The 27,896-nt window shown below is 35.1% G+C and overlaps 1 protein-coding gene across 18 annotated transcripts in view; it reads left to right on the top strand.

Moving 5' to 3' along the window:
- The window catches only part of TAFA5 (TAFA chemokine like family member 5), a 505,223-nt gene that overhangs the window by 199,182 nt on the left and 278,145 nt on the right, over positions 1-27,896 (top strand). The gene's annotated exons all lie outside the window — the stretch shown is intronic.

The following is a 27,896-nucleotide window of genomic DNA, read 5'->3' as shown; positions in this document are numbered from 1 at the left end:
TGAGGATGATGTATCTGAACAATAAATGCCTTAAAATTTAAATTTATGGGTAGTTATCAGCCATGACTAATTATTTGAGTAAGGATATCTCCAACCTCATGACCTTCTTGTTTGATAGAGCGCACAGCACCAGAAGAGAGAAGGATTCAACATTTCTAAATATTTCAAGTGAGAGGTAGTTTCTTGATTGATTATTTGCTATCAGTTGTGGGCAAAATAACAGTCTGTGTAATAAGGGACTGAAATAAATAGAGACTTAAGGGGAAATGATGTAGTTTAGAAAGAGTAACAGACTTTTCTAGGCTGTTAACATTTCACCTATGAATTTGGTTTTCTCGAAATAACAAGATTGGTTGATGTATGGCAATGCAAATGTAGCATAATGAACTTTGTAAAGTTTGTAAAATGTTTAATGTCATGCCAGTCCAAATCAATTGCTGATCATATGCAGACTTTTTAAATGCAGAATCCATTGCTCAATGAGGTAGTAAACATTTTGGGGAGGGAGATTTGAAATAAAGGGAAGATATCAGTGGTAAGTCTTTAAATTTGGCTACTTCTTTGTAATTTCAAATTAGTTCAGAATGAACATCAACAGTGACAACAGAGTAATTGAGCTATCTGAGAAAGTAGAGCAAAGTAATAAATAAATATTGTGGAATTATTTTACCTCAGTGGCAGAATTAATACTTGGTTGCAGTTGTTCTTTTTCATGCTGAAAATAAAGAGTGAAGAAAAGAGCCCTAAAGCTGAGCTCTTGGTAGGAGAAAATGATATACAGTTTCAGATGCATCTGAATACGTTTAGCTTATCATAGATATGATTGAGAGGTGGTTTGCTAACTGTGTCTAAAACACTTAGTAATAAAAGGCTTTTTAATTTAGCAAAGCAAGTTAGTAGAAACTGAAGCCAAAATTCAAATTAAATATGTGGCAAACACTTTCAGTAGGGAGGTGATTAACTGCTGGGACAAATTGCCAAGAGAAACAAGTGATTTTTCCATCACATGAGGTTGTCAAATTAGAACTAAATAACTCTCAGGAAATTATTTGACTCTTGCCAAGAACAAATTATTGGTCTCAGTTCATTGTTAACCAGATCAAATTTTAAAGCAGGTGGTTGAGATAGTGGAGCAAATAATTCCTTAGTTTTGTAATGTAAAATCATAAGGAATACTTTACTTGACTTGCATTTGTTAAATTATCATCAACATCAGGAACTTTACTGTAATATGGTACAATTTCAAGTTGATAGTGTGTTGGTATTTCATGGCATATTCCCAGTCATGCTATAACATTCAGGAGATGCTCACTTGTTATCTACTTCATCACATCTGATTTCAATGATGAACTCTTATTTGTTGTTCTTTATTTAGAAGCAAATGTTTGGAAAGAGTCAATAGCTCTGTCAGTAAAACTAAAGTCAGTAATTTATGCCATAGCAATATATTAAATTCTGTCTTAGTGGAGCAGAATCACCGAGTATCACAAAAATTTATTTAGTGGGTCAAATGGGAGGTACATGCCTTTGAACTTAGGGAATTGTCTTGGTTACTATATGTGGCATGCACACATCTTACTGCAATATGCAAGCACATGATGCAGAAATAACTGAGAGAATTAGTGCAGAAATCCTGCAGTCCCTTTTCAACTCTCCTTTTGTGGTTAGATGTATATTTTAGTTGGCTATCTTTGAGCTTTCTTCAGTGCTTCCACCTAAATGCTGCAATGTAAGTTAAGGATATTTAACTGCCTGAGAGATTGATTGAAGGAGTCTTTACTAAGTGCATGGGAATATTTAAAAGGTGATGGTACTGTATTGGCAATCACTTGGGAAATTCCAGACTGAGCTAGTATGTGGAGAAGTGTGTGTGATTCAGTACATGCCTCGTGTCTGCAGTTTGTGAACATGCAGTGGGAGTGACCTGAGCAGGACACTGTGTAGGTTGATCTTAGTGATGCTTCAGCAGGCATTGTAAGACTATTTTGAGTCTCAGTTTCACTGTCAGGGTTTAATTAACAGGGTTTAATTTCTCCACCATTTAAGTTCAGAGCATAATTTCAAATATAGTTTTATGTTTCAGAGATACTACAATATTGTACCATATTGAAGGGAAAGTGATGCAAAGTGAATTGGATTGATCTGCCAGCCTTAGCACACATGCCTGTGCTTTCCAAGCTATTAGAAAAATTAATAAACTCACTTCTTGCATTAATGGATGGGTTGCAGGACACCATCAGACATAAATTTTGAAGCTGAATTATATTTACATTGCTATTTGTACTGTAAAATTAGTAAAGGTTATTAATTCTATCTGGTCTTGATATCAGTTTTATACCATAATTTCATGCACAGACACACACAACCTCTTGAGAGGAGTGCTGAAACGCAGATACTTAAAAGTACATGAAGGGCTGAAGCAAATGTTCACAAGTTACCCTATCTGTCAGTTTTATATTTTTTTGTCTTTACCTGTTGGTCCTACTGCTCATCTTGATTCCAGGATGTGATCCCTACATTTTCTGTGATTATGCAGTACCCCTCAGAGTGCAAGGAGTTTCTGTCCCAGCATTTTAAAGACAGAACCCGACAGTGACAAAATCAGACCCGCTGTCGTGCCTCTGGATCTCTGCTGCAGAGATTTTCAGGCTGCCCAAGGTTCTTTAATACCACTTTTTCTTAGCATATAAAAAGATGGGAGTGATGGTGCAGTTCTTGTCTCACCAGTGATGACGTCATGCTGGACAAGATATGAAATGTTGTGAACAGTGCCATCATGTGCACGCCTGATAGATATTACTATGAGTGAAGAGGTGTGTATGGAAACAGTGAAATGGAACATCATCTGTAGGACATACATATCCTGAATGTGTGTTTTCACAATCTATTTTGGTTTTTTTCTTGTATTTTTTTGGGGGGGGAGGGGAGTTTGGTGTTTTGGTTGTGTTTGGTTTTGTTTCCTAGGTTTTTTTTTTAGAATCTAGTGGAGATTTTTTTTCTCAGCTGTGAAACACAGACTCCTCCAAACCTCTGTATGTTTCTTTACTTCTTGGCTTTTCTGTTGGCTTAGAAGAAGATTCCAGCCTCCTATTAACTGCCAAAATATCTTTTAGTAACTATTTATTTTTAATAACCCATTTCATGGACTTTAAGATCACTTTTAGAGAATGACGCTCCTCAGATTGCAGAAAATTCAGGAAAATTAAATTTGAACATAACTTTCTATCATTGAGTTGATATTTTAGAAATCTGTTCTTGTTTGAATCATAGTCCTTTATATTGCTTCACTTACAGTGTGGTAAGTATATTTACTGGTCTTTAAGGATCTGCTTTCTGCAGAGTGGCTAGCGGGACAAACAGTGTCCCAAATTAGGAACATCCTCTCTTTCATCACTTGACGTGTCCTTATTATTGTAAGAGGTGTGCTGAAGAACTGAAGAAAGATCTGAATTTGCAATTCTGGTTTCTTTTTTTGGCATTTACACCAGGGTAACTGAAAGTAGATCATACCCTGCAGAAATTAAAGATGAAAGTTACTAGATTTTTCAGTTCACTTCCCACCACATATTTTCTCCTTTTAAATCTCCCCAGGGAAGATGCTTCTACTGCCTGTATCATGAAATTATAGCATAAATTTTATTAGTGATCTTAAACAATGAATCTTTTTAGCATTATACTATTTTTGTAGCATTATACTGTATTTAAAGCACTGTATTTTTGTTATTTTTTTCTGTGTTACTTTAGATATTCATACTTTCAACCTATCGCATAGTTGGAAAATTGTATCCATTCTGTACTTGACATAAGACAAAGGAGAACAGATACAACAAACACATGTTGTTTTTCAAATCTTGATTTAAGATGAGATGGGCATTTTTTATAGATAGTATGTTCATTGGTTTTTATCCCATGGCAAATAGCAGTGCAGCTCAAAGTCTGTGCAAACTACCATCAGTGTACATAGTTTGCCAGTCTTTAATGTGACTAATTCCTAGCCAGAAAATGTCCTGCATTTTCAGTGAATCATAACTGAAAAATTATTATGGTGACAGGAAATTTAAACAAAAATGTCATTTTATATAGCTGTAGAAAAGCCAGTTTCAGTGACATTTTTAGAATTATCAGTGAGAAGACATCAATCTGTGGTGACAAGAATTGAACAGAAGTGTAATCATGAAAGTGTTTTGGGTTATTTGTTTAACAGCAGAGGTTGTTAGGATGATCTATAGATGTAAAATATTGAAAAAATATCTTTATTAGTAATAAATAGTTGCTTGATGACAATGAGACTTGTTGATATAGCAGTTTCCAGTGGAAACATTGTGGAAAACACAGCTTAAAAGGTTTTTTCTTTGTGAGCATAGAAGACTCTCTTTTCCCTCTGAAATACCCAGAGAACCTAAATTTGAAGTCCTAGAGAGTAGTGTTTTTTAGCCATTAGTGAAAATGAAAGTGCATACCACATCCTCAGTTCTTTTCAACTACCTCATTAAGATTGTGCAGATTGTAAAGTACTAGTAATACAGACTTAATCTACCATTTCTTCCACTGTTCCTCAAACTGTACTCACAGTAATTGCTTATTCCGCCTTAGAGACTGGTGTGATTCAATCAAATCCCACCATTTAGGTTGGATTTAAATTTTGGACAGTACAGATTCTGAGAATATCTACTGAGAAAACATGCAAACAACTGTGATGAAATTTGGTAATTAGTTAAGTTCTGCTTCAGTTCTTAGATCTTTCAAGAAGCCTTTGGGTTGGTAGTGTCTCCAAGAACGTGCTAATGGGGGAAAATGCTCCCCAAATCACTGTTCAAATGGTGGGCATCCTGCTCCCCCCAGGTTGCCAGTACAGATGGGATAGTGAAGAACTCTGCAAGATTTCCCTATGGGTGGCGCATAGTGGTATCAGTTCCACTTACCTTTTTTCAAGTTAGTAGTGATTAATTCTGCCTTCCTTGGATGGGTATTTCACTTCAGTGATCTCAGAGATTGGAGGCTGCAGTTGACCTTGAAGTTCAGTATATACGTCACTGTCTTGAAGCTCACGCTAATGAGATGTGTCAGGCTTTCTGTCCCTGTGTAGAAAGGAGTTCAGCTACAAATAATGTAGACAAAATGCATATTTTTCTGCTTGCCCTACAGAGAGAAAAATGACATGAACTTCTTTTTGGTGGTGTGGCTCAGTACAAACTGCAGTTTTCAGTCACCGTACAACTAAATCAGGAGTTTGTAAACACAATTAAGTAACTGTAAACTCTGCGAGCTCCTACAAACAGGAACATAAAGAAAAGGAGAAGAAGGAGGAGGCACACCTTGAAGTCCGTGCTTTTGACTGGAGTACCAGAAGGAAATAAAAAGATCCAGATCAGCTTCAGGCATCCTCCAAAACATTCTTGTGAATCTGCAATCGGAGAAACTAGTATTTGTTCTTCCAGTATACACAGTCAATACCTTAACTTATTGTTAGATTTGAGATGGGCCAGTGCTTTGAGCCTTCAAAAACTTTAGTCTCTGTCATCTTTCCTTAAGGATATTCCTTTCAACCAAAAGAGGAGGGAAAATTCTGGATTTCTGCAGTTGAGTCTTTATAATCCAATATGGTGTATATACATATTTACAGCCTCCTCCTCTTCATTTTTCTGTGATATGTTATCCTCAGAAAACACCCTTTATTTTTTAAGGCACTGGATTTTATTTAAGCCAAGGCTTCCTATCTTTGCCCCAGTGTATATACTAATTCTTCTTACACTTTTCCAGGCAAGCTGTCTCTTTTTTATTGCCAGGATGAGGCCTTTCAGGAAGAATCCGTGTTTGTCCATATGACAACAAAGTGAGCTAGAAATCAGCTGTTTCAACAGATTGTCTTACTGGATAGCTAAGCATGTGGGAAGCAGTTTGTCTGCTGAACTGGAGCCACCTTAGATTAACATAGCTGTCTTATTTTCTTCAGATGCCTCCATCCCTAGCATATGGAGTCTGCACATCTAGTTGCCACCTAGAGCTTAGTTCTGAAATCCACCAAGCTTGCAACAAATGCACCTACCTGGTGTGGGGCTGCTTTTGTAGGAGACCTTTTTTAGTCCTTATTCAACTTTGAATCCTAAGATTTTTTCGAATCTATGGTGTTTTGCAGGGACTGCTACACTGAGTAGGAGCAGCATGGGAGGAAGAAGGATCGCATGACTGTAGCAGTCCTTCCTCAGGAATTTATCTGACTGCACATTCATAACTTGTCCTCTTTCTGCTTGGATGTTTCAAACCTAAGACCAGGGTAGAATTCTGATTCATAACCAGTACTATGGAGAGGTGGACATGTGTGACTTCTGAAGCCACATGAACTCTACACAAAAAAATATTAAAATCTTTTTTGAAGCAGGAGTTAGAGTGACTTACCTTTATTTTTCTTTGCGGCACGATTATGAATGAGAAATCAATTGAACATATATATATACACACATATATATTCCTTCCAAGTTAGAAAAGGCCCTCTGGGCTGCTTTATTTTGTCTCATCTCATGTGTACTAGCAGAATGGAATGATCTTAACTGAAAGAGGTCAGCATATGCTCCATCTAATCATGGGTGTCAGTAGAGCTCTTGTAATGCTGTTATAAAGTACTTTGATATCTCAAAGATGTGCTCTCTCTGTTTCTCTGTAGGCCATGTAAGCTGAATCAGTTCAGAATATGTGTTTAAACAATTCTTATTCCTTCCTACATCTAAGCAGAGTCAGGATATGCTTTGGTTCACAATTTAACGTTACGTCCTAAGTAATTTATTTCTTACAAAATAGATTATTTAAAAGCAAGTGACAAGGGCAAGATTGTTCTCTTCCACATAAATCCCTTTAATAGCTCCCATAACATATAAAGCATGTATTGAATTTTGTATTGAAGAGCAAACAGAATACTTCTGAATTTTTAAGTTACTTACAATATCAGGGGTATACATATAGCATTCATATTTACAAATATTATTTGTTTATTTTGTGAACCACTATGTGTAGACAGTCTGACAAAGAAAAGTTTGTATTTCACCATAGTGATTTCTCTCATACAATTAACAAACAACCCCCAGAATTATGTAAAATATATTGTAGAATGGCTCTTAATTGAGTTATGAAGCTGTAGTATCTTTTTACTATCTGATGCAGCTAGGGGAGCAGTCTGAAATTCATTACATTTTTGAACTGAAGGCTACTTTTCTTGCCTTGTTGTTGGGTTGGGTTTTTCCCCCTTTGTTTTTAGCTTGAGTAAGATGGACAGATTCAAATGGCAGTCCTCAGAACACTTACACTAGCCCAAAGGCATGTTTCCTACTGAAATAAACTCATGTTCAGCAATAACCTTAAATTTCAAAAATCTTAAACAAAGCTTTTAAAGTACAGGGCATTTGTCTATAAATCAATGTCTCTGTGTATTTTTTGTTCACATCTTTTCCTGAGCATTTCCTCAGTTACTTGCTATACAAACCTGTATAGGTAACTGTATAGAAGTGCAGGTTCTCTTACTTCTCAGACCTGTGTTTAATTACTGCATACATTTGTGTTCAAAATGTTCCATTTCACTGTTTTGTTTGCCCAGGCTATGCATTATAACAGTTAAACCCCAAAGTAATCTTTAGAATGTAATTAAATGATACATGTTTAAGAAAATATGATTCCATTATTTGAAAATGTTCAAGATAAATTACTTACATATACAAAAACCCTAAAAATTGAATCTGAGCATAATCATCCTAGGGAATAGATTTATGTGATAGAAAAGTAAGAAAAGGAAATTTGTTCAAGACAAATTAGGGAGTAGGAGCTCAAAATAAATGCACTAGAGGCCTTCAGAACCCAGACACTAAATTTACCAGAGAAAAGTAATAACAAGTCGGAAAAAAAAAATTGCCAAAAGTGATAGCTGCATTCTATCCAAAGACTGTAATTGTGCATTTTTGAAACAGAATTATAAACTAAAATGACTACTCAATGCTGCTGGAAAGATTTATTTTCAGCAGTTCAGCAGAATTTTTAAAGTACTGTTTTGGTTAGTCAAAATTGACTGACATATAAATGCAACAAGTATTAAAGGTCAAGGAAACATAGACCATATCTTTACAAAGATAGGATTAATACCAAAGCACACCCATATATTTTCAGATGAATTAAACCTTTCCCTCAAAGGATAGGATTTTTAGTTTTATATTTTTTTTATTTTTAGTGAAGTGGCATTAACACCAGACAGAATTGGTCACAATTTCCTCAAAATTGGTTGCAAATCTTTAAGTAACATGGAAAAAAATAAAGTTTTCAATACATTCTTGTCTAGTGTATTTCCCAGAAAAGCAGACTAGGGTAATCAGTTACCTGCTGCTAAATGATCTTATTGTTGATAATCTTTTCTTTTTTATATTCAGGAAATACATAAAGTGTATTCACTCAGTGTTTTCATGAAAACTGTACGTTTCTCCTCAAGATAATAATAACTGAATTTGTCATAACATAATAAATAGAAGATCAAGATTTCTTCTAAGTCCTTGATTTAAAGCTTCATTCTATAAAACCCTTTGAAGGATAGTAGTGATGGGATTAGCCCAATTTAGGATAGATTTGAAATATAATTTTTCATGTAAGAATGGCTAATATACATATTATTAAATTGCTGTTGGGAAAAAGAAAAAAGGAAAAAAACACAGAAAAGATGAGTGATTTGAAATTTTTTATGCCTTAAGTCTCATAAAACAGTAAAGTATTTGTAAGATTTGTACTCTGTGTGACTTTTGAATAAATTTGGAGAGCAGTACTCAGTGAGATGCACACTAGCATATGGTTTTATGACAAGCATGTAGCTGGATTAGCAGCTGCAATGCCTTTCAGACATTTTGCAAAATTTTATTTGATTTTATGCTTCTTGTTTCTGAAAAGTATTTGGGATAGTTTTTGTTCATGAAAGAACTGTTCATTGATGATATTGGCAGTTTTAAAGGCTGTCATTCCATAGCACAATTTTTTTAAAACAGTATTTTTGTTTGCTGCGATGAAGTGATCCCGGACAGCATTTACGAAGTACAAAACTCGTATGGGCTATCTCACTCTGATAAGAAATTTGTTGTATAAGGCATCATACCATGTGTTTTGCGTATTTTTTCCTACATGGGGTGTGTATAAATGTTGCCACATCATCAGTCCTTTGCCTAAGGAATTTCCTCAACATCAGCTAATTTCTGAAACTGAGCACCAGATTCAATAACTCAGCAATAAAATGTTCTGTATTATTTCATGGCAAGGGGATTGCCTGATTTTATATCAAATTCTACAAAACCTGACCCATATTCTGAATGAATTTTTGTGGTAGGCTTACGCTTTATGTGTACTGTGTTTTTGCAGAGAATTTTGTAGAGTGCACTGAGAAATTAGTCCGAACAGTCTGGAAATTTCTGATTTAAGTTCTTCAGTAGAGCTGTTTCAGTGTCACACATTAAAGGTAAATACATTTCTTGCTTTGCATTTCACAATCAATGGAACACACAATTTGAGGAGTCAGTTTTCATACTTTGTCTGCACTTGTAGAGCATTGTGAATAATTAGGGTAACAGTATGTGGTTTGAACTATTGTGCCAAACTGTCATGGATCTTGTTTCATTGTTACCTAGGGACAGCAAAGTTTTCTGAAAAGCAGAGTATCAGTGTTAGGAAGGACAACTGATCTTTCTTAATTAAAGTAGTGTGACAAAATCACATTAGGGGCTGCTTATATTTCCATGTAATATAATCATTGCCTTACGTGTACCTGATTTCTCCAAGGAGTGTCGCAAATGCACTTACTGTTCCTTAATGTTATATTTTACATTTGGATCTGTAATTTAGATGACAAATGTGAAAAAGCACATGTTGCCAGAGAACTTTCAAGAGACAAGCTGTGAAGTCTAAAGAACACAGGTTATTCCAGCTAAGGTTGGCAGCAGCTTCCACTTAAAAGTTTTTCTCCTAGCATGTGGTCTTCAAACTTATACCTGCAGAATATAGGTTAGCATTTGACTGATACAGATTTTTATTTTCTGGCTTATTACACAGAGTTGGAAGTTTTATTTTCACTCTTCCTCTTCTGGTCAGACACTGGAGCAGTAGAAAGTAGTGCAAACAGTTGCAGAACAAGATCACATTCAAATTCCACCATTTTGGTGATCTTTTAAAACTCTGTTTATGGGGACATGTAAATTAGTACCATAGAAGGATCTCTTAAAACTTACACTAAACCATTTATTTTGGAGGTGTGAATCTCTCAACACTGAATTTGGACTAGTTTACATGAGCAGACAGGAGTATCATACTGGGTCTTACAATTCTTTCTGAAGTCAGTGGAAAGACCCTGCTGTGTTCTCGAGCAACACTTTGGAACATTCTGGTCTCTGAGTTCTCATTCACCAAAGCTTGTTATAAGACATCTGATTTGATTGTTCTCTGATAAGTATGTGTCTTTGTGCTGTATCTTACACAAATTACTTCCTTAGCTTTGTGTAGCTAACTAAGAGTCAGCAACACAAGTTTATTGCAAACATCTCTCATGTCGTTGATATTGACGTGTCTGTGCAATACTAGTTGAAATTCAGACTGATGTCATTTGTGGCTCTTGACATCCAAAAAGAGAACATGACAAATAAGACCACATGCCTGAAGTGTATTAAAAGGGGGGGAAATGTTTTTGTTGATGAGTTAGTTTATTTTAAAGGCAGAATAGGTGTCTTAATTTCAGTGGAGCAGTGATGTGTGTTTTAGAAAAACACATCCTCTTCTTAAAACACTAAAAAAAACCCTCAACAGAAGAACAGTAACAAACCACCAAAACTTCTCAGCTAAAATCAAAAGAAACATTTCAGACACCAACAATCATCAGCCAACTCACTCTAAAGTCTGATAAGTTTACCCACAGTGATACTAACTTACTGTTCTCTTAATACATAATTTCTGAAGTCAGCATAAAAAATAGAACTAAGTACAGCAGATGAAAGTAATGATGCCTCATTGAGCCAATTTCTATTAGCTTTCTTTAAGCAGCTTCAGTGAGATTGAGAGTAGCAAGTGCAAAACACTGAATAAAATTTGTTTCTTGCTTCCTCAGTAAGGTACAAGGCAAAATGTAGACATTATTACATTTTCATTCAAGCTACACCTCCAAGGACATTTCTTCAAATCCTCATTAAACTCATTCAGAGTGATTTCCTTTTTAACCAAGGTCAGGATGGTTGTCTTGCAAATCTTTGGACACTGTGAATGGGAATTCATAAATCCTGACATTGGGAAGCAAGGTTGCTCTTGCCCTACATTTAATGAGGAAAAGAAGTAAGATGAAAAAAAAGAAAGAGCAGGCTTTTTTGCCTGATGGTGCTAAAAGTAAGATCTAACTTCACTTAATTGAAAAAAATATTATTTTATTTTTAATTTTTTTAAGCAGGTCACAATGCACTGATGATGTCTTCTATGATATTCATCATTTATGTTTCCAGTAAGGTGCTATGTTGCCTGCAATCATTTGTCAGCTTTCCTTTTCTATGGTCTGTTTAGTCTGTTAGCCCACCAGTTAAAGTCTGTCCTGAATAACTTCTACATTAAATATAAGAACAGCCGATAGAATGATTTCTTTAGGAGACATATGTCTCATGAGAAAATAATTTTTTTTTTCATAGCTGTCATAAATAAATCAGATTGTGCACCCTATTGAAAATTTTGGTTTATTTTTTCTTCTTTTCTTTGCTTTTTATTTGTTTGGTTTTGTTTCCTTTTGGTAGTACATTAAACTTCTTGTCAGGAAATCTGTTGTTTTTAATTAAGAAGAAATTATTTGAATTAAGCAGTCAGTATGAACATTTTGAAGAGTACCCTGGAACTTGTGGTGGTTTTGTACCAATGAAATTCTGTTTTTAAGTAAATAATAAAAAAATATCATAATGTGAGCTGGTATAGTCAAATAATTAAATATTGCTAACCAACTGCTGCTAGTGAATGGTTGTTTTCAGGAAAGATAGAACAGTCACAGTAAGAAATATACTGGTATCAGTCTTTGGCTGACATCTCAATGTATTTGCACTGCAGTGTAGATGTAGTCATCCTAGGTTCCTTTTCCATAATGATACACAGGCACTAAAATTAATCTGTCTCACTGTGTGTTGTGTTCCTTTGTTGTTGCTGCTTAGAAGATTTTCATATCTCACGTGATGGGCCATTTTTTTTTTTCTTCATATTCAAGGGTTTTTGTTTTTTTCCTGATTTAGGTGAATAAAAAATGAAACCTGATCCTTAAAAGTATGGTAAAAATGCTTAGGAGGAAGGTGCTGGATTGTTTCCTGCTACTTAAGTACAGCACAGAATTTGCCTTGTCTTATGGAGACTGATTTTAGGTCCTGTTCTTTAGATGGCATTGTAGTTGATGAAAAACTTTTTTTCCTTAAAGTATTTATTTTAGCTATTCCAGGGACATTTCTGCATCTCTCTGGGAACCTGCAAAGTTCATCTATCTCCTTCTCTCATTGATCTGTTTGCTGTCTCCAGATTTCAATGCAGTGTATCAATTACTCTTTTTACTTAGTTAAGAGAGATGGTGTTGCATGTTGCCTGAAAGGGTGTAGGTGGGTTTTTTTCTCTTTATTCATATTCATTATGTTGAATGCTCAGTAAGAGAAAAGTCATCTTCATATCAATAACAGGCACTGTATTGCCAGTCTTCTGCAGAGCTCTATCCCGCTTACCTCTGGACATTAAGGAATGGCCCCATGCCTTCAGTCAGCAAAACTGTAAATACTTTCCCATATCAGAGTGGAGAGTGTTAAATAGGTTCTTTATAGTGTTTTGTTTGTCGTAAGATTATCTTTTTATTTAATTAGAACTATTGTAGTGATCATACAGCATCAATTTCAGTACAAAATGAGCGAAAAACATGTAGTTTCATGTAGCAGATTTGTGGATTCAAGGAGTCTAGCATACTGAGCAGAAGTCAGCCAAACTTCTATTAGCAGACTAGGAAGATTTTCCCAAAACTGTTAGGCATTTTAATATGAGGAAGGAGTAATATAAAATAGTTGTTTTTTGACACCAGTGTCACTCCACTCTAATAGTTGCTGCCCAGTTGCTTGTTAATACATAAACATACTGGGTTTATATATAACTCATTATGTTACTGTAGGTTGTTTATGGTACCAATTAGGCCTTGAGGTGTTCAGCACCCTTTGAACCCAGTGGCTGCAAAGCCAAGGCAGATTTGAGGCACTGGGGATATGGAACTGCATATGGGCTCTTCTTGTCAAGATAAGGGATGTACAGCAAAAAAAAAAAACCAAAACAACAACAACAACAAAAAAAAAAAACGAACAAAAACCAAGCAAGCAGAAAAGAAAACAAACAAAAGCCCCATTATGGAGTAACAAACTGCATTGTCTTTAACATAATAATTTTTTTAGCACCAGTAATGTTAAAATTCTATATAATGCCATTATAAGCCAGTTTTACCTTTCCCATACCCAGGCATTTGTTGGCTCTTTTTTATTTATTTTTTTTTGGGATGTGGGGGGAGGGAGTGGAAGAAGGGGGTGGAACCAAAACCACAAAGAAAGAAAAAAAAAAAAAAAGCAAACCTGGTGATCTTAAATACATAACAAACATACACACTGCAATCATGGGATTCCAAGGGAGGGTGGGCAAGGAAGAAATGTCAGAATGTTTATCATACAGCTGTGCCAAAAGTAAAGGCTGAATGAATGAGATGGAGATTAAAGCCAGTAGTTCTGAGCCTGTATTCAATCACTGCAGTCACTCTGTTTGCCTCCTGCATGCTGATGAAGTGTCATGAATGGGCCCATGTACTTTCATTCCAATATATTTCAGGCAGTAGTGATTATTGCTTGTACTCAGCTAAGGCTTGAAATAACTGGCAAACTCTTGCTTAGCAACAGAAGGGCTCATCTTCTCTCCCTTGGGACTGCTAACTCAAAAATGTGCTACTTCTTTTAAAAGTTAAAGTTGGAAGGGGTAGATGCTTTATATTTACTTTTTCCTATGATAATTTAAAGGAGAAGCCCCAAACTAAAGCCAACAAATTACTTTGTTCCATAAATTATTATTGACTAGTTTGTGAAGTCCACACCCAATTTCCTTTATAACACATTAAACTGTCATGTAGTTGGACAATTTTTATACAGGTATAGCTTTTATATGTGCTGAGAAAATAGAATCACTTTACTTCCTTTAAACAAAAGATCTCATAGTGTATTTTGGAAAGTTCTTTGGAAGTCATTCATGCAGCATTAAATCATTTAATGTTTGCACTTATTTTTAATGTTTAGACAAGAGTTTATATTTTCCAGTGATCTCAATCTTAAGAGGAAAATGACTGCACATTTGTTAAATAAATGACAAAATGCATAACATCGTTTGAGTTGTAGATTTCCAGCAAGTGTACTGAAGAATTCATTAAAAAATACGGCAGCATTATTCTAGTGTGAATTATATGCTGCTCTGTAGGTTTCTATTTTTGGTTACCACAAGATGGCAAAGCAATGAGCACACAAATGCAAGGACGAGTGAGTTTCATAATAATGTGTTCTGCATTCACACTTTCTGCACATCAAGAGAGAATCCAAGCACAGCAGGGGTGACAATCACTACAACAGTCTTTTGAAATCAAAGTACTTCCTCAAGAATGTCTTTCCAGTGCTAATTACACTCTTCTATTGTGGCTCTTGTATTGTGCAAACTAAAATGTTTACACCATCACTGGATACAGCCCCATCACTGGAGAAATAGAAGGTAAAATTGATGAGATTATTAAATAGATTTGTTTGCTTTTATGTTTTTCTGATTCTACTTTGTGTTTAGGGATTAAATATGAAAATCCGTTTCTTTGTCGCCAAGGGACTTTGGCAAAGAGTCTAATTTTTCACCAACTACAGGGAAGTCTCTTTACTTGAAAGTTGTTGCAATGTGGAAAGGATTGGTTGCCTAGACAGCTTGAGGGTTTTCTCTTTTTTACTGTTTTTTTTTTTTTTTTTTTTTTCCCAGTTGCATACTGATCATGCAGTAACTATTATCAGTGGATTTTCTAATATGAGTGAGGCAAAAAAACTTGAGACATGGCTTATCTCAGGGCAGGATAGGGTGGGATATACATCTGTGTTTGTGTGTATAGCCATCAATTTCATGTGTGTAAGAATGTATACAATCTCAGCAAGCATTATGAGATTCTCTCTGTGTAGGAGAGGATACAAGATATCAGTTATGTAACATTTAAAAGAGAGGAGAAAAGGTACCTAGGTTTTATAACATTTGCCTGACAGTGCCTAAGTTTATGTGAAGGGTTAAGCAACAAATCCAGTCTTGACTTTTATTTTTGTCTTTACTGCTAGGCTTGGTGAAAAAGCTAATTAGTGGGAAGTGGAAAAGGGAACCACTAAGTGCCATTTTCCATGGCATTCTGGAAAAGCTGGCAGGCCACAGGTAGCCCCTTTACTGGGTTAAGAACTGTCTGGATGGCTGGTCCCAGAAAGTGGTGGTGAATGGCGTTGCATCCCATTGGCATCCTATCACTAGTGCTGTCTCCCAGGGATCAGTGTTGGACCTAGCTCTGTTCAGGATCTTTACTGATGATCTGGATGATGGGACCGAGTGTAAATTCACAGATGACACCAAGCTGAGTGTTAGTATCTATTTGCTGGGGGGTAGGAAGGTTCTACAGAGGGATCAGGACAGATTAAATCTGGATCTGTGCATCTCTAAATTTTTTGAGTATGGAATATGCTGCTACAATTTCTAGGTATCCAGAATTTGCATTCTGCATTATACATACAGATACTACATATATACAGTATTTAGATCATTGACACATGTAGTTCTGTATTCTCTTAAGGATTTTACATTTTCAGAAATAGTTTATTTGTATGCTTTACTCTTATTAAGTCTTTGCATCAATTACTTCTTCTTTTGCTTCTACAACAGTGACCAGCTTTATTTGATTGAAGATACCAGAAAGCAGGTATTAAATGTAATAACTTTGGAATACACTTATCTCGTATCAACAGAGAAGTTGTGTTACAGAAAATTGATATGAATATCTGAAATTGGGAAGCAGTAGCAAATAGAAACTGTCTACTTGAAATTGCTAGAATAACTATGGTGTATCTAAGGTGTTTTCAAGACTAAAATGTCAACAGCTATGCATAGAGGAGTGTAGATACTGCGTGTACTCGTTTATACCCACAGTGTATGCTAGAGTATTCTGGGACATTGCTATAATCATTTCATCATAGAATAATTTAGGATGGAATGGGTGCCTGGAAGGTATCTAGTACAAAGAAAAAAAAAATAGACTCTAAAATTTAGAGTTGTCATACAGTGCACAGCCAAGTGCAACACTGAAGTGTGCCTCTGATACCTCTGCCTCCTGATCTCAGGGCACCTTCTGAGCTGCTGCCATGACTTGTGGTGCATACAAAGTCATACAAAGTGAATAGTTCTTACAATAGAACTTTCAGTTGGCTTAAGAATTCATTTGACATATGTCCTTGGTTAGAATGACAGTTATTTGAGATGTAACACAAATTTGCTAAAGGACTGGTGCTGGGAGTGTGGAGACTTTTATGCTGCTGGTTCTTTTTCCTCCATTTAGTTAGTGGTAAAATTTCCATTGATTTTATTGGGAATGGGATTAGTCATTGTGAAAAGATTCATGTTTTACAGAAAATATACTACTGTTTTCACTTAAGACTAGGGAAGGATTGTTCTTTAATTCATTAGGATTTAGCAGATTAGGAAAACTGAATTTTGATTAATACTGCATCCTTATAGCTTCAGCTCTGGGCTACTTTGAGTTTGGTAGTGGTGTAGTTTCACTGCAAACAGTGCTCTATAATCCTGTTAACCAGAGCAAAATGGTTAGCTAGTACAGAAGATATATGACAACTTCAGAAACCGAATCTTAGTGGTTTGATTGCCATACCTGTTTAGAACCAAGACTATGTAATCATTATTTAATACATTTGTTAAGTTCAGTGATAAAAAACACAGTCACTGCTTTCTGTATATAAATAGGCTCATGTTTCTCTTGCAATGTGGTTGTGATGTTGTTCTTGTTACAAAATTGCTGTGTCCCTCTGCTGTTGTCCACCTCATATCAGACCAAAATATCCACGTTTATGCATCAACATACACACAAATAATGTGATGCATACTTACAGCTGTGAATAATCATCCAGTTCACTACGCTTACTTGCCCCTTAGGTAATACATACTTTTGTTGGCCTATTTTCTGCAAAGATAGCCTGCCCAATCTTTGATCTGAATGATTGGATTTGTCTTAGTGTCATAATCACTCTCTCTTTAGCTGTTGCTGTATAAATTCTGATTACCTATACCTAATTAAAATAACTGTATTTTGTTTGAACCTAATACATTTTGGATTTGAGGCATTTAGACAAAAGGTTATATGGCCTTTCAGAAACCCTTTTTTAATGAAATATTATTGCTAGCTTTTCTGTTCTTGTTCCTATCAGCTTATCCTCAGTTTTCATTCAGGTTTATATATTGCCATTGGGAAAATTAAAATAAGAAGGGCAGGCCATAAGTGATCAACATGACTATGTATATCTCATATATGTACATTAGTTGCTTGATATCATTCAAGTTTTATTACATCTGGTGAGTGCAAACATTCATTCAATAAATCTTGCTTTACTGCTGTGTTACTCATCCCTGTGGGATCATTCTCCTCTCTGTGAGTTTTATACTTTCTCCTGCTTACGTACCATTACACAGAAGCACAATATCAGCACCACTGAGCTAAGCTGAAATATACTCACCAATAGGAAGGCAGAAAATGCTAATGCTTCTCCATTATGTTAACAGTTTTCCTTCAGCTTTACCTCTGTTTGAGGAGCATCATTTAGTTACACTCAGTGCTCTTTACCTTGAGAATTTTCTTTTTGTCCTCTGCTCCAGAAAATTCTGATGGATGCTACTTCAGTGTGACCCACGGAGTTGATCAAATCTCACATCTTCACTTGTCTTATTAGAGTCTTAGCTGATGAAAGATAGAATATGGTTTATAATGGTTTCTGATGCACTTAATCTCAACTTTAAGAGGAAAATTTAGTGTCATCTACCAGACACACTCAGAACATTGAAACATGGTCTGCAGTCAGCATTGTGGTGTTAAAGTTCTAGCAGGTAGATGGGAACAAACAATGCAAAGTATAGCCAACACCAGACTCAGACCTGGCTTTTTTTATTTTTGCATTCCCTTAGAAATAAGTGGGAAGTCTTACACAGGTAGTTTCTGCTATGATTTTTTCCTCTGGGTTGGACTTAGAGTTGTATATTTTAAAGTAAAGATATTGCACCATTGACTATGGTATGCCAAAGAGCAGCCTTAATGATCCACTCTGTGTTATTAGTATAGCAGTATTGTGTGAGGAACCATGGAAAATAGCTTACGTCTTATGGTCAGTATCAGAACCAATGCCTTCAATGCATAATCTTCAACACACCCTTCTGTGAAAAATATCTGTATGTGTATATGAGTGTAAATTTATGCAAGTTTGCTTATGTTTAGAAAACTTAACTACAGTCTATTCTACATCTTAGAAAACATATTTCATGATGATACACCATGTGTAATAGCAAATTTAGTTCATCAAAATGCTGAGCAAAGTGGTGTCAGGCCTCATTTTTATTCCTTTTTATTAAAGGACCTTGAACTAAGGAAGTATTATTTATTAGGCATTCATTGGGAAATTGATGGCATAATTTAACTTTTTATTAGCTAGTAAAACTGATAAGCAGTACATAAAAAGATGAACCTTGCTTTAGAGGGAATAATAATAATAATAAATGTTCATTTAAAGTTTTTAAAAGGTCATAAGTGTATAAAGTCTTTGTGACATTGCTTTCTATGATATGAACATATATCATGCCATATAATTTTTGCTTCTGTTGATAGATTTGTTTGTGTTTATTTTGCAGGCACTAAGTCCAGAAGAAAATGAATTTGTACAGTTAAGATATTTTCAGATTTTCAGTAACTTGAGATTAGTTCTAGAACTAGTGTGAACACACATGACATACTTTCTTTAAGCAGGAGCCCCTCCATATGTTGTAGAGTTGAAATAATGGAATTGTGAGTGTGCAATGGTTGAACACTTAGGCGTGTAAATGGAAGGTATTGTTCCTGGTTAGTGGGACACAGGAGGAGATATTTTGTATGTCTCTAATCTTGGGCTCTTTACTGATTGGTAAAGGTGGGTGGGATGACAGTCGTCCTCGTTAACTGCTCTCTCTTTGGGTAGCCTTGGATACATGAGCAACTTAAAAACTCTTTTTCTGACACCCTCCTCTGAGTTGTGCAGAAGAGAATCTTATCCCATAAATGGTTATATTCTTGGAGGACTAGAAATAAGGATATAAAAATCATGGATTTTATCCATGAAAACTTTTCATTTCGGCATGCACCTGTTTCATAAGTCATTTTGAGCAAAACAGATAAAAATGGAAAATGCAGCAGTGAAGCTGGCCCAGATAGAAAATCACTCCTCCAAGTCTGCAGAACATCTGAGAATAATAGCCAGCATACTCATGCTTCTCTGTCACACTTGTGTAAGACCCTGTTCCCAAACATTTAAAATGAAAGCCATCACTCAGATTAATCAGTTTAGAAGCCTGGTCTGAAGTTCACTCATTCTGGTTGGGGCTGAAGTTTCATATTAGCCTAACAGAAAGGACATATTTCTTTTGCATACTATATCTGTCTTTTTAACTCTTACCTTGGTGCTGTCCCTGCAGTAGTGGGGCCTGTGTGCTGAATGTGGCCATGGGCTCAGCAGAGCCCCTGAATGAGGGCCTCCCTTGTGCCCTGCTGTGCACCTGGAGAAACTGCTCTGCTGGGAGCAGTGGCAACAGGGAGGAACACAGCAGCCACTAGCTGTTCTGCTCTGGGCCTGATGATGAGCTTGAGTTGAGCGCTCATGCTAGCATCCAGATTAGTTGAACACATGCGCCATAAACTTCCTTTGTGATCACTGCAGACACACTACAAGAGATGCAAATTCTGCCTGTTGGAGCATTGGGCTTGAGGATCCTTTGTCTCCTCAAGATTTCCCAGCATGAGACTGATTTGGATTCATCCATAATACTTCTAATTAATGTAATATATTTTCAGTTGGACTACTTCTTCTCAGGTGTAGTAAGACATTAAAATTTGTTGAGATTTGTATCCTTCTTGGATAGCTTCCTTTTTTTTTCCTAGTTTTGTTTTTTCCAGTGTTTACTTTTGCTGTGCTACTAAGATAAGTTTATATTTCCCTGTGGTTATGTGTGAGCAATTGTACCTATATGTTCACAGCAAGTGCAGCATAACCAAGTCTTGAGAGACTTTATTTTAAATGGAGAATGTTTATGGACCTTTTCCATGAACAAAAAAGATGGCAAAATAATTGCCTTAGCTACTAGAACGTTTTGTCTGCTATGTAGTGACTTCAGGGTAAGCCTGCCATCTAGATTACCAAAAAAACAACTGCATTTCAGTGCCATTACTAGAAAGAAAATGTTTTAGGGTTTTTTTTTCGTAGTCTCTTGAGAAAAGGGAAGAGTAATGTTGCAGGCAGTAGTGAAAATAAACAGCCTTATTTTAAAGAAATCATTTAGACCTACTTAACAGGAGAGTAGTTTATGTACTGTGATAATAGTTGTCCTACAAAAATGACAGAAAATTTTCATAATTTGAATTTTTTATTCATACATAGGTATGAGTTAGCATATGGCATGTTAACAAGGCTGGATAGTGTTAGGTAGTTGTTGTCTTCAGCAGCTTACTTTGGCCTTCAGGTTTTGAAACCTGCTACGGGCATGGAATAATGACACAGTTCTTTTTACTTAGGATACGACTTAGTTCCTGGTGGATGGTAATTAGACTTTGGGGTTATTGTTTTTGCAGTTTAAGGACTGAGACATATCAACATGATTCAAGAAAACAAAATTTCAGTATGTTAGTTCTTTCCTGCATGGCCCTTACTGGGCCGAATTTTACCCAAAACCTGCTCACCTTCTGAACTCAGAATCTTGCAGTGCATTCCTTGATACAAGTAGGGTGGCTACTTGTATGATGAGTTTTTAAAGGCTGTTCATTTGTGTTTTCAAATCCTTCTAGAATAGCAATCAGCTAATCCTAGGATAAAGGTTTGATAGCGCAAAGGAAAGCCTGAGAAGTTAAAAACACTGTCTACCTGAGCAGCAACATTATATCTACTTCTGATATATGACTTTATCTGCATGTTCTTTCAAACTGATTTCATGCTCCCTGCAGTGACATATTTTGCTAACACAACAGACTTGTTCCTTCCTGACATACAGCTTCTGGCTCCAACAAATGTCAGTAGCTTTTTAGACAAACCTGTGCTTTTTATTCCTGTCTTTCTCAAGAGGAATATCAGCATCCCTCCAATAACATTTTTTCCCCTATGGCTATTATGTTGGTTTTATAAACAGACTAGGTTTATTTTACTTGTAGAGGCTGGTAAAGACATAGAAGGATTTTTTTTTTTACTTTTCTTTATTTTTTTTATTTCCTTTTGCTTTTTTTTCCTTTTTTTTAACATCTTTTAATATTTTTAGTAAAGTAATTGAATAACAGCCTCTTCCTGGCTTATGCAAATAAGCAAAGCTTTGTTCAGTCCTGAATTCCTGCAGTTATTTCCTTTCTGTAACCAACTGGGGCCTCCAGAAGCAATTAACCAACCCCTTGGAGCTGCAGGTCCTCCTTGGAGCAGCTCTGTGGAGCTGAGATTTGCAGTTCACACTGACTTACACAGAGGCAGAAATTATTTCAAGAAAAAGGACTCAAACACCTTGTCATTTCTACATATGGAGTATGAAATGTGTTTTAAAGTAATAAAGGAGGAAAAATTGGTTAGAACTAGGTTCCTATGCACAAATGACTTGTTTCTATATTTATTCATACATCCTTGACTTTTTGATCTTTTTCTGGTCTGGAATTCCCCTTTGTGTACCAATTCTGATTGAGAATCCCATTTGGAATCTGAAATCTTGCAGTTTGTTTTTACTGCATTTGGGTTTTACATTTATTTTTCTTTCTCTTGTGTTTTTAATAGTCAGATAGAGGGGAAATTATTCTTAATTATACAACAAAACATTAAGCAATTACATGCAATAGCAGTATCAGGTGCAATAAGTTAGGGCATTACTCTTATCTGGGAAAAAATGAAATCTCAGAATGGGCCCTGAATGTATCTTGAATCTCTACAGACTTGATTTTCTTTCCTGTGCAACTGCTTAGAAGACTAGGATGTATCTTAATTAAAATTTACTGCTTATTTCAGAATGGAGGAGCTGAACACTATTTTCCTAATGTCTGTGCTGTTTATGTGCTTGAGATGGCTAAGTGGTAGTCTGAAAATTGCAGTAAGATTAGTAATTACTAGGGGGACATAATATACTGTTTCATTGCAGTGGAACTCTGAAAAATATTTAAACAAAGTATTTAAAGGAGAAGGCATTAATCATATTTTTCTCATTATTCATAAATTTTACCTAATTAAGTTCTACAGTGATTTTTTTCTTCATTAAATGAGCACTCAAACCACACCTTTTAAGGGACATCTTCTTCTTTAATACCATTAAAATTCAAAATCACTTCTTTTAAGATTGAGAAGCTACAAAGGTCACATTGTAATGTTGACTCTCATCAAGTATAGCTCTGACCCTGTAATGAAGTAAATGTAAGGACTCTTCTGGAAAAAACTGTACTGCTTTTTACTCTACTGGGCACCTGTAGGTTACACCAATAGATTAGGATTATCTAAATTAATTAGTTTTTTGTTTCATCGGTCTTGTCTTCCACTGACATAATCATACCCTCAAGATAAACTGGTAAAGACTGTTTTAAAAAGGTTGTCTAATTCTACTAGCATGAAGAATTGTTTTGTGTAGCCTTGTTACTTTAAAGAGACACAACATTTGTTTCAATGAAATGAATATAAGGTCCAAATGATATATGAAACTTCTTGGAAAGAAATGCTTTTAATGCCACTGACTTTTAAAAGAGGAAAGGGAAATAGCTTATTTGTTTAAACATAATCTATTTAAAAAATTGAAATGCCTTTGTATCACATAACTTAACAATGGAAACAATATTCTTATTTGATATTCATTCTCAAATGGTGCTGATTAATTTGAAAAATTAAAATTTTTCCCCATATTGGCTAAGCCGATTCTGCTCTTATTTACTTTATTACTTTATTTTAGATACTTTTTTTTTCCCCAGAAGCATCCTAGAACCTGCTCTTATTTAATGCTAGTTGGATTTTCACAGATTCTGCTATTGCAGTTTAAACATGAGTTTGGCTCTTTGAGGAAAACCAATTCCTTGCCATAATCTCCCTCATTATGAACTAAAGTTTAAAAAGAAAAAGTAATTGGACTGTCTTGAATTGGATCATGTTCAGTGTAAGAGATCTGCTTTCAGGATATTTTCTTTGAGGAAGGATATATGACAAACAATGAGTTCCACTTAAACATAAGCTTTTTATATTTTAAATTGAATTATATTTAAATATTTTTTACTCAGGTTAATGTCAAACTGCAGATAATGAGTGACACTAAGTACTTCAGTTCCCCCTTATTTCAGTAGGAATTGTTGATCCTCAGGAATTGGCATGGCTCTGTTGTCAGAAAGACTTCAATATTGTAATAGAAAACTACTGAATGTATTCCTATGATCTGATTTTGAAACAACTCCTGCATTGTGTTCACTTAGAAAAGAATATCTGAATCCGGCCAAGAATTTTAATATCATCTAACTTAATGCATTTTGAACTAAAAGAGCTTGTGTTGCTAGGCATCAAATTGGTGATGCATGGAAAAATTGTTCACTGAAACTATAATATAGGCCTGCATGTACAAATCACAAGTAGGTTTTCTGGATGAGCATAAAATCTAAACTCCTGGAAAAATCTGTATATTTAGATCAAGACTTACTTTCGCTATACCTACCGATTCCATTAATTCCTAATTTGATTTTGTTTCTTTAAATGAATTAAAGGTAAAGCTTTCAGCTTTACAATAAGCATAAATTTTTAAAAAAATTGTAACTTGGTTTCTGTAGTTAATGTTGACAATTAGTTAACGAAATAATTTTTAGCCACACAATATTAAAATATTATCCCAAGTACCCTCCATGTAATACAAATATATCTACAATTTAAGGCTTTTAACTGTTGCAGAAAATACAGATCTTTCAAAATCTTTGTTCTTTCAACAATGACATTTAGTTTACAGAAGAGTCTTCGTGGTAAACATGACAAATGCCCTCTGTTCTTAAGCTTTTCAATAACAAATTATTTGATTTCAAGAATGCAAATACTAAAGATCTTTTAAAAATATGGAGTTTTTTGCCTTGAGATATTTCCTGCACATTTGCTAAATATACATGCCTATACTCATGATTCCTGCACTTCCATGAAAGTCTCACAAAGAACAGTTTGAGGACTGATCACAAATGTATTTAATCTAGAATAAAACAAAAAGAGTGATGTATACAGTAGTTACTGTAAACAATTTCAAGATACAAGCCGAGAGCGCAGTCCTGTTTCACTAAAATTTTTAGCAAGTTGTGATTTTTTTTATTTTTGTTTACTTTGCCTTGCATTTTTAATTCAGAATTCTGTTTTTTTCCCTTTTTCTGAAATAATTCCATATAAAAGCATTAGTGTTTTTGGTGGAGAGAGTGGGGAGAGATCTGGCATTTTAAGAATGCAGTGCTACACTATAAAACAGCATTAAAGAACTGAAACTTTTCTCTATTTAGTAATCAGATGGTGACAACACAAAATCAAATAAGTTTCCATGAGGTCTTAATTATAAAAGAAATATTTAATATATTTGCATATATATATAATAACAGTAACAACAACAAAGAAATATCTACTAATTAACTTGGAAAGCTCCAGTTTTATGGTACTTCTGAAATAATCCTCATGTTTGGTTCCTTAAACAGTAAACCCAAAATTTTTCTTGGAAGAAAACTTTAAAACAAGGCTAATATGACTCTATTCTTTAATGATGCTTGTGGTTTTTTTCCACCAAGATTATTTTGTTTAGGTTGGAGGATGGTGAGTTGCTTTGTGTGTTGCAAATACATAACGAAAATATAATGTAAGCGTGGAATCTTTATGACTGTTCATGGGCTGTGGCTCTTAATCCCTCAACTGGAAAAGCTCCAGTGGAACTCCAGCCATTGCTGCCTTGAGATTTCTTCTCTGGCTTTAGGAGTGAAGTGGAGCATGTTCAGAGGCTCACCAATGAACAGCCTTTTTGCATTAACATCCCTGAAAGAGGTCACTGTGTTAACTTCCCTGAAAATGAAAGACATCCTAATTTTTGCAATTCAGTACTAGCAAGAAGCATATTCATTTAGTTCCATTACCTTGTACCTTATATTTCTAGATTAAATTGCTAAAAAGCCAATGTAGCACACATCATCTAAGTGTACTTCTGTAGACTTATTCTCTACCTAATGAAAGACAGAGAGGACATGTTTTACACTAGGATGACTTTCTCTCTGGAGATGGCCTTCCATAACCTTAATACATTTCATGCTTTACAGCCATCTAAAGCCAAGTAACACTGGATGTACTCTCTGCTGCAGTGTTTAATATGCTTGCAGTCTTTGCAGCCTGTGACACAATTGGGAGGAAATATTTATGTCATATATGTAAGAGCTCCTGTACCTCTACAACAGCTTACAATTTTCTTCTGCTATAGCAAAAAGAAAAGCAACAGACAAAATTGTTTAGCAATTTACTCTTGTGTAGGTATCCTAGTCAAAATTCATAAAGAAAATTAGGTTGTTATGCCTGGAAGAAATTATCATTTCTGAAAACCAAAGCAGAACTAAAATTCTACAGGTCCAAAAGCAGAAAATACCATTAGCTGTTCTTATTGATACTCATTGCTTGCAGTCCCTGGAAAACTCATTGCCTTCACAAATTATCTTGACATAGAGCTTCATTGTTTTTATTCTCCGAGTATAGTCATTATTTGCCTTCACTGTGCTGTAAGTCTGGTTCCTTTCCTCTGAAATGAAATTTTATACAATTATTCCCCTAGATTGTATGCTTTATCATAACTCTTAATGAAAGAAATAGACTCATGGATAGTTGAGAGTATGGAAAGCTGTACACTTGTCTTACTTACGCTTCCACTTTTTTGTGGCCTAAGGCTTCAGGATCTAAATACAATTCTGATTATCTTTTTTTTTTCACATGATCTGCCAAGACAGCTATATTCCTTAGGAGCAATACATCTCCTACAACCCAGAATGAAATATGTTAGCGCCAAGGAAACTGATTTGCGATTTTTTTTTTCTTTTTTTTCAGTTCAACATGTTTGAGTGTAGCAGGATCTCCCTTGTCTTTTTCTGAAAAATTTTTTGCCACTATCTTTCTTGCTAAACCTTTGCATCTGAACCAATATTTTTGAATGAATAAAGAAAAAACACAGCATATAAGACTGAAGTCCTCTAATTAATATGTTTATCCTAAGATGTTTTCATTAACAGACTGGGTGGAAAAGAGTAGAAACACAGGACTGACCATAGCTCATGAGTCCAATTGCCAGCAGCCATTAAACAGTGGGGTGATAATGTTCACTATTGTGAATATATGTGTTTATAAGTGCCTAATATATATTACTTACATATGTCATATATTTGCAAGGATTTGTAGTACCTTGTTCCATACCCATCTTTGAGATCTAATTTTTGTCATTTTGTAAGTGACTGCAGTGTAAGAGTCACAGAAACATAAAATTTAGGTGCCTTAGCAGTGAATGAGACACAATGCTGGTGACAGTCTGCAATATTTTTTCTGTTCTACACAACAAGCATTTTAACTGCTTCTGAGAAGAATAGACTGGGTAAACTTGTATTCTGAATGAAAAAAGAAAGGAGCATGAAAAAATAACATTGCACCTTTTGACTCAAAGGCCATTCATATATATTTCAGGTTGATTTTTTTTTTTTTTTAGTTTCGATGTTATTATAGAATTTTTTTTTCTTTTTTTATTTCTACAGCACAAAACGATTTACTGGGACTATTATTTAAACTGCATTTTTTTCTAAAACAATATGGAATTTTTCTTTTTTTTAATAATAAAAACTAAAACATGGAAAGCTTATGATTTGCACGTGGTGTTGCACAGGTTTACTACTGTACTATAAACCCCAGAAGTTGTATATAATGCAGAGTAGTAATTGGGAAATTTTTTTGGTCTTTCTACACATTGAAATTCAAGAATGTATCTTTCCTGCCTGTAAAAGGTAATATTTTGATATTTTACTAGCCTACTATTGGTTGTACCAGAGGAAGTGCATTGCTTTAAAAGTATAACATTAACTTCAAACTAATGTTATTCATAAAATAATTTTTTGGAAATTTTTTTTTTTTTTTTTGTTTCTCATAGCATTGTCCACATTCAGAATTAGGTGGTGTGAATTTCTTTAGTACTTAGGAAAAACTACCTATATTGGACAAGTCAATTAAAAGGAAGTAATTACTGAGCTAAGGGTGTGGTGTCACTTAAGACATTTGACAGTTACATAGTACATTTAGAAAAAGAAAAAAGAAAATAACAGCGACATCAAATATGCATCAGGAAGAGAATTAATTACCTTTCAGTTTAGATGAAGCAAGAGCCAAAGGACTGACAGTTTGTCAAATGTGGGCATGCTTTTAAAGGCGCTCCTTCAAAAGCAACACACAAAGCAGTTAGGACTTCATTGTATTCATGGAAATTTGGGGAAGTTTTTATTTGCTGTATGCTTTATAATTTCTTTTGTGAAAATGTGGAAAGAGCATACC

Source organism: Zonotrichia albicollis, chromosome 4 (genome assembly GCF_047830755.1).
Source record: "Zonotrichia albicollis isolate bZonAlb1 chromosome 4, bZonAlb1.hap1, whole genome shotgun sequence".
Classification (NCBI taxonomy): Eukaryota; Metazoa; Chordata; class Aves; order Passeriformes; family Passerellidae; genus Zonotrichia; species Zonotrichia albicollis.
Note: the sequence above shows the minus strand (reverse complement) of the source record. Positions and strands in the feature narration are given on the sequence as shown.